At 37.5% G+C, this 7,295-nt stretch overlaps 1 long non-coding RNA gene across 1 annotated transcript in view; it reads left to right on the top strand.

Moving 5' to 3' along the window:
- LOC106875346 (uncharacterized) overlaps positions 1 to 7,295 on the top strand; it is a 10,217-nt gene extending 2,922 nt beyond the window's left edge. Inside the window, exons 2-5 of the long non-coding RNA XR_001410111.2 lie at positions 1,977 to 2,071; positions 2,803 to 2,962; positions 4,865 to 5,075; positions 5,621 to 7,295. This is a non-coding gene — a long non-coding RNA (uncharacterized LOC106875346). The remainder of the gene's footprint in view (positions 1 to 1,976; positions 2,072 to 2,802; positions 2,963 to 4,864; positions 5,076 to 5,620) is intronic.

Here is a 7,295-nt window from a genome sequence, read left to right as displayed (position 1 = left end):
CAGAACCTTGGTGGACTCCTACCTCTATCCAGAATTCTTCACTGTACTCATTGCCAACTCTCACCTTACTGACAGCGTCCCTGTACATGGCTCGCACAGCTCTCACTAACCATTCTTCTATCCCTAGTTTCCTCATTGACCACCAGATAAGAGATCGGGGGACCCTGTCAAAGGCTTTCTCCATGTCAACGAAAGCCAGGTACAGAGGTTTATCTTTGGCTAGGTTTTTCTCCTGCAACTGTCTTACCAGAAATATAGCATCAGTGGTGCTTTTCTCTGGCACAAACCCAAACTGCATCTTATCTAAACTGACTCTCTCCCTAATTAGTTGGGCTATGACCCTCTCCATGACTTTCATTACCTGATCTAACTACTTGATACCTCTGTAATTATTTGTACCTAAAGTATTACCTTTACCTTTGTAGCAGTTTACTATGGTGCTGCTACACCAGTCATTGGGTATGACTCCTTCGTGTATCACCTGGTTCGTAATACGGGTGACTAGGCTGTAGCCAACACTGCCAGATATTTTGAGCATCTCTGCAGTGATTCCTGATGGGCCGGGGGCTTTCCCTGTCTTCATACTCTTAATTGCTTTATCTACCATGGTACTGTCAACTTGGATAGCTGGTCCCTCTGTTGGGTCGACATTCGGCAGACTCTCTTTCTCACATTCATTCTTTTTATTGGGCAATCTTTTGTAGTGGCGTCTCCAAACCTCTTTCTTTGCAGCCTCGTTTAGTGCAAGCGTACCATCATCCATGCGAACACATTTCCCTCCCACGACCTCACGATTCTCTCTCACACACTGTCTTGCAACACGAAATACCTCAAATCTTTGATCCTCATGGTGCAGAACATTGGCCAATTTTTTCTTATCTACTTCCCCTCTGGCTAAATAAACCTATCGCTTAGCTTCCTTTCTGGCAGTCTGATACAATTTCCTGCTACCACCGTTCTTCCAGTCCTTCCAAGTCTGTTTCTTTTGTCTAATAGCCCTGTCAACATCATTGTTCTACCACCACGTCATTTTGGTGAGAGAGGGGACTTTGTACCATCCACAGATCTGGTCAGTGGCCCTCAGCAGGTTGTCCAATAGAAACCTCCAGTTGTCTTCTACATCGTGTGAAGCTACATCCCCTTCTATTTCATCAAAGACTTCGAGTAATAAGTCTCTAAATCTCTGTCCATCCATAGGATCTTTGAGCTTCCAGACCCTTCTCCTCCATGCTGGTCATCTTCTGGGCAACCACTTAGCCCTGATACTGAAGTCACTAACTACTAGTCTATGTTGTGGGGTACATTCTTCGCCTGGGAAGGTTTTGGCATTTATAAGCAGCCATCTTTCCCTTTTTCTGGCGAGGATGTAGTCAATTTGGCTAGTGTGTCTGCCAGAACGGTAGGTGACTAGGTGACTGGCAGGTTTCCTGAAGTTAGTATTGTAAACCATAATGTCATTTGCATCACAGAACTCCAGCAGCCTGGTTCCCTCCTCATTGTGGGAACCAAAACCATAGCCTCCATGTACGCCATGGAAGCCCCCTGAATGTTGTCCAACATAACCATTGAAGTCACCAGCCACAAAGAGAAGGTCCCTGTCATTCGTCGGCGAGGTAGTCTGCAAGAAGGCGTCATAAAATTGGTCTTTCTGTCCATCGGGTAGCCCGGGCTGAGGGGCATAGGCGAAGATAATGGTTGCTAACCCATGGTGAAGGACTAATCTGATCTTAAGTATTCTATCGCATACTCTGGCTACCTTGATTACCTTATCCACCCATTTCTCTGCAAGAAGTATACCCACTCCCCCGACCCTGTCTGTGTTCCCTGCCCAGAAAATCTTGTACCTGTGTTCTTTCAGGATCAGCAACTATTCACTACAATTGAAAAAATTCAAGAGGAACAGTCCCAGCAGAGGGAAATGCTGCAGTCTATACTGCAGCTAATTCAAAATATTCTATCCTCATCCTCCATTTCAGAGACAAGAAACCTTCCTGATACAATTCATTTCTCTCGTCAAAAGGATGTTGAGGTTTTAGAAGCTGAGTTAAGTGATGGTGCGGTTCAAAACATGGTAAGTTGTACATTTTACATTTTCGTGGTTTTACCTGCTGGTTAATTAATAACCTTTCTGCTCCTCTCTAACTGATCTGTCTACTTACATGTGACAATTGCTTCCTCCATTCTTCACATGTGTGCATTTCCATATCCCACACACACTCCCAAGAAACTCACACCCATCATTGTGTGCTCATCTCAGTACTCATAACCTCAGATTTGGTTTTTTTTTAATGTATAGTAATTAAAAAATATTTAAGAGCATCAACCTGATATTCAGTTGAAAAGATTATTTGATTAAGGTCCCAGCAGAAACCTCAGAAAGTAACATGGTGCTTGTATACTCTGGTTTACAAGTTCTGTTTTACTGGTAAAATAAGATAAGTTAACCAATTGCATTGGGTTTAAATCATGTGGCAAGTGACCATCATATGCATAAACAATTTACAAAACTTGATCCTATTTGTCACAAAATAGCCTAGATGCTGAAATTGTTGTTGTGCACCATATGTAATTGAACGATGGGATATCTTTCTGGACTCTTATATTTGCCAACCCAAATTCATGACTCTGTCATTAAAACAAAATTGTTTATAATTCAAATATGTTTGGAATGATTGACAAATTTTCTAAACTGTCAAAGGTAGCTGTGCTTTTTTGTGTTCTCATAATATAAAGTGTTAATGTATTATCAGTCATTTAGCCTGTAGTGTGTAAAACTTTATGACAGAACCTATCCATTTTCAGGTTAATTACCTTGCTGTGCTTGGGGGTAAAAATACTAGTGAAACAGTGTGAAGAATACTATGCCATGTCCTGACCAGCAAATTAAGCAAGTTATATGACTGGTATGGCAAAAAAGACAAACTTTCATTTGGCCAGTTGAAACTTTCATCAGTGATTCACAGTAAGTATCAAAGATACCAGCCTTTGTATATTCAATTCCCAAAATTGAATAGCCATCTCCTAGGAATAAGCCAATATGTGTATTATTGGCATTTGCCGATATCCAATAACTCAATTCAATATGAACCAAAATCGATATCTGTGCTCTGTTTGCACAGGTGAGATAATGCCACTCAGATAAGGAACTTCATCTTACTGGATGAAGTGCTGTCAACGTTTTCTAAGCTGAACTATTAGATATCACAGATGAGAGGTGAGGTTGTCCAACAGTCAGCATGACTCAACAAATCATCCTGGGTGGAACTGTATTTGGGGCATGTCTGTTTCTGTTTCTAAACATTTTTCAAGATCAGCTATCACCGTGTTGTGCAGCCGACTACCAATCATATCTCAGCAGAATTCTCATCTTTTGCTGATACCAATACCATGCCAATAATTCACTTTTCTTCAAAACCATGTCAGTTACCTCCAGCACTCAACCAATTAACAAAGCTGTTGTATTGACATTAATGTTATGAGGTTTATGCATTATGGAGGTGAAACACGCAATTTTTTTCTAATATCATTTTGAAAGAGCTCAGATCTATGTTAGCTATTTACCCAAATCATTGATCAAAACAGCCAAAAAATAAACCAGTATAAGATTACTACAGCTTGAAATTTCTTGGGACTCTTTCAGCAAACCCACACAGATATGGATATCTTTAGAAGTGGCTCATCAAGCCATTTCTTACAATATCCGTATCTGTATGGTTTTGTTGAAAAAATGTAAGAATTATCTTTGAAAAATGGACATATGCTAGTTTGACTTTCAGAGTGTTGTGATTAATCACTATGTTCAGACACTGAATATCATATATGTGAGGATAACTGCTGGCAGATCTCCATGCAGGTAGGCCTGTGTCCACATACAACACTAAAAATGAAAATCATGCTACAGGCCTTACCAATTTCTTAATCAGGATTCCTGCTGATCCTTGAATTCCTTGAATGCCCTTGAATTTTAAAAGTAAAATTCCAGGCCTGTAAAAGCCTTGAAAATTATCCAGACACACAGAAATCCTTGAAAACTTTGGATTTTATATTTAAAATTTTTATATTCAGTCCACTCCCCATACTACAGAAGAAATATTGTTCTACTTAAACTATTAGTCTGAATTCATATTTGCAATGTTTCCACATCAGTGTTGGTTGCTTGTACAGGCAACCAACACTGGTGTGGAAACATTGCTACACATTAGTCATGAACTTGAGGAAATAGATTAGGTGATATTTAAACAATATGATTTGAGAACCTAAGTAGTGTAAATAGTTTTGTTTTATCAGAAGGATGTCCTTGGAAACCCTTGAATTTTTTGTGGAGTGGTCATGACATTCCTTGAATCTAGCTTGAAAATACCTTTGGAAAACTTTGAAAACCTTTGAATTTTCATTTTAAAAACCCACAGGAACACTGTTAATTGCTTTTGATGCTTGACAAAAAGGCTATTATTCTACATTTTGCTTTACATTTGAGTATATATTTTATCCTTTGCTCATAGCGTATTGAAAATGGCTGCATTTTTTAATTTTGATTTGCAGTCGTTGGACTGAAAATGGCCCTAGGCTGGGCATATGATGATATCAATATTCACTTTGAGTGCTGTTTTAGCCAGACTGTGTGTGTGGAGGGAGGAGTGGTTGTACTTGCTTTGGTAGGTTCTGATATAAAACAGTAGTGAACATTTATGAATGTGAAGCTTTCAGTTTGTATTTGTTTTCAACTGTTGAGTTAGTCAAATCCATGGAATTTCTGCCAGTAGATTGTTGTTTTTGTGAATAGTACATGAGTAAATGGATGTGAGTGCATTTGTTATTCTCACATTAAGAACTACTTTTAAGTAACCTAATTAATTAATTTCAGGGGCTGTTCGCAAGACTATGAAAAATGCAACAGAAGCAGAGGTTGAGTTGGTGACTCGAAAATGGACTGCCAGTGACAGAAATGGTGGCTGAAGGAGAAGAGAAATAAATTTGGACATGACAGCTCTTGACAATGAATCTGCCACAGATCTTGGGTCTGCACAAATTGAAAATTAAGATAACCCATTTACAGGTTACCTCAATTTTCTAAGGTAATCTATTTTAGCAATGCACTGGTAACAATAAGCTGAATAACTTTGCATACAATGGTTTTGTCTTCCATTCAAATTACTTATTCACTGGGTTAGTATGTAATACTCCTATCTGTGGTTTCAAATACAATTTTATTGATGATATCTTTTCACATTTAATGTGTTTTTCCAATCTCTGCACATTTTAAATATATTTATTTTTAACAAATCTCCCAAATTTTAAGTCATAAAATTGAACCCTAAAATGAATACCATTACTCCTTATTTACCAGTTTTTAAGTGCAGATATGAATGATAGTTGAACTTTGTCACAAATAGGCACAGCTGTATAAGTGACCTAAATATCAAGTAAATGAATATCTTAGTTTTGCAGTGTATATTGGCCAGTATATTTTGTCTTCATTTTTATTAACTTTTAAATGTTGTAATTTACTTTCATTGTGTTGTAAATAGCCATTTTTCAAAGTTATAGTTTATAAAATAAATGATGTTTGCAAAGAAAAATGAGTTCTATTCTTTTCCTTTTTTTCTTTTATTTGTTTCAGTCATTTGACTGCGGCCATGCTGAAGCACCACCTTTATTCGAGCAAATCGACCCTAGGAATATTCTTTGTAAGCCTAGTACTTATTCTATCAGTCTTTCTTGCCAAACCGCTAAGTTACGTAAACACACCAGCATCAGTTGTCAAGCGATGTTGGGGGGACAAACACAGACACACAAACATATATATATATATATGCGACAGGCTTCTTTCAGTTTCCATCTACCAAATCCACTCACAAGGCTTTGGTCGGCTATAGTAGATGACACTTGCCTAAGGTGCCACGCAGTGGGACTGAACCCAGAACCATGTGGTTGGTAAGCAAGCTACTTACCACACAGCCACTCCTGCGCCTCAGTTGTTCATTTAAAAATTTGTTTTCTGGCAATTTCTACATGATTTTTCAGATATTCTCATACACATGCCATGTAAACTGATGTTCATACACTTACATCTTCAAAATAGATTTAATATTGTTTCTATTTAGCAATGGGTGGTGCCTTAGGTGCCTATAACTTTGGAAAGTTGAACTATGAACTTTTATGCTTCTTTTTATTCTCTCTTTCCATCTCCGTTTTCTATTACTCTCTTCCTCTGTTATCATCTTATTAATATATAGCCTACCATTTTCCCCCCTATTTATCTCTGAATATTCCAGGAATATTCCAGGAATACTCGGGAATATTCCAGAAAAAGCTGTAAGATTTTGAAATTCTTCCTATAATAATATTGTATATGACGTGAGATGTTTGACTTGCCTTAATGTTTGACGTCTCATTTAACAATTATATATCCGCTGCATCAGAAATCTGCAATGGCTCCATAACTACCGTCTCATTACAGAACTTACCTAGCGTATATAATCACCTGTGAACTAAACTCCCATACTGTATATATCTTTATATATATATATATATATATATATATATATAGATATACGTAGGTAAATTGAAAATTAGAGGTAATACTTGACAATTGTAAGCACCTGTGTATTCCAGCTGGTGGTTGCGGTGAAGGAATAAATTGTAAATCCAAAAGAAAAAAATAACAACAAAACTACAAAGGATTCCGCGGTACACGTGTTTCAAGCTCTACATGTGTATAATATAATATAACATAATATAATATAACATAATATAATGATGATGATGAATATGTGTATAATCTACAATGTAAAGCTATCTTCAGCCGCAAAAATTATCTCTCTCCCAGGAAATTATACCATCTTGAGGTTGAAGTAAGAAGAAATGTGTGATGTAAGAGGTGAAGATCCTTTCGGTATTTTGTATAGTACTATATCTGGCATAAAAAAGGCCAAGAATAAACTTACCATTCAAAGAACTGACCAGCTATAAACATGATTTTCTTCTTTTCTCTTTCCCATTGACACTCCTTTTAGATACACAGGTACATACACACGTACACACACAGACACACACACCAACACAAAAACACACACACCCACCCTCTCTCTATCTCTCACTTTTCCCTCCATTCCTCACCCTCTCTTACTATCCTATATATCTTTCTCTCCACCCCTATACACTCAATAAAACTATATAAAGAGACGGCATCGCAAGGTGAAATAAAAAATTTGAAAATCCTACAAGATTAGGTGAAGAGCGCTCTATATGATTTATAAAACATGTGACATGTTAATAAAAATCTGTAAATGTAC

The sequence above is a fragment of the Octopus bimaculoides genome, unplaced genomic scaffold, assembly GCF_001194135.2.
Source record: "Octopus bimaculoides isolate UCB-OBI-ISO-001 unplaced genomic scaffold, ASM119413v2 Scaffold_48862, whole genome shotgun sequence".
In the NCBI taxonomy this organism is placed as follows: Eukaryota; Metazoa; Mollusca; class Cephalopoda; order Octopoda; family Octopodidae; genus Octopus; species Octopus bimaculoides.
The sequence above is the reverse complement of the archived record's forward strand: the minus strand, read 5'-3'. Positions and strand labels throughout refer to the sequence as shown.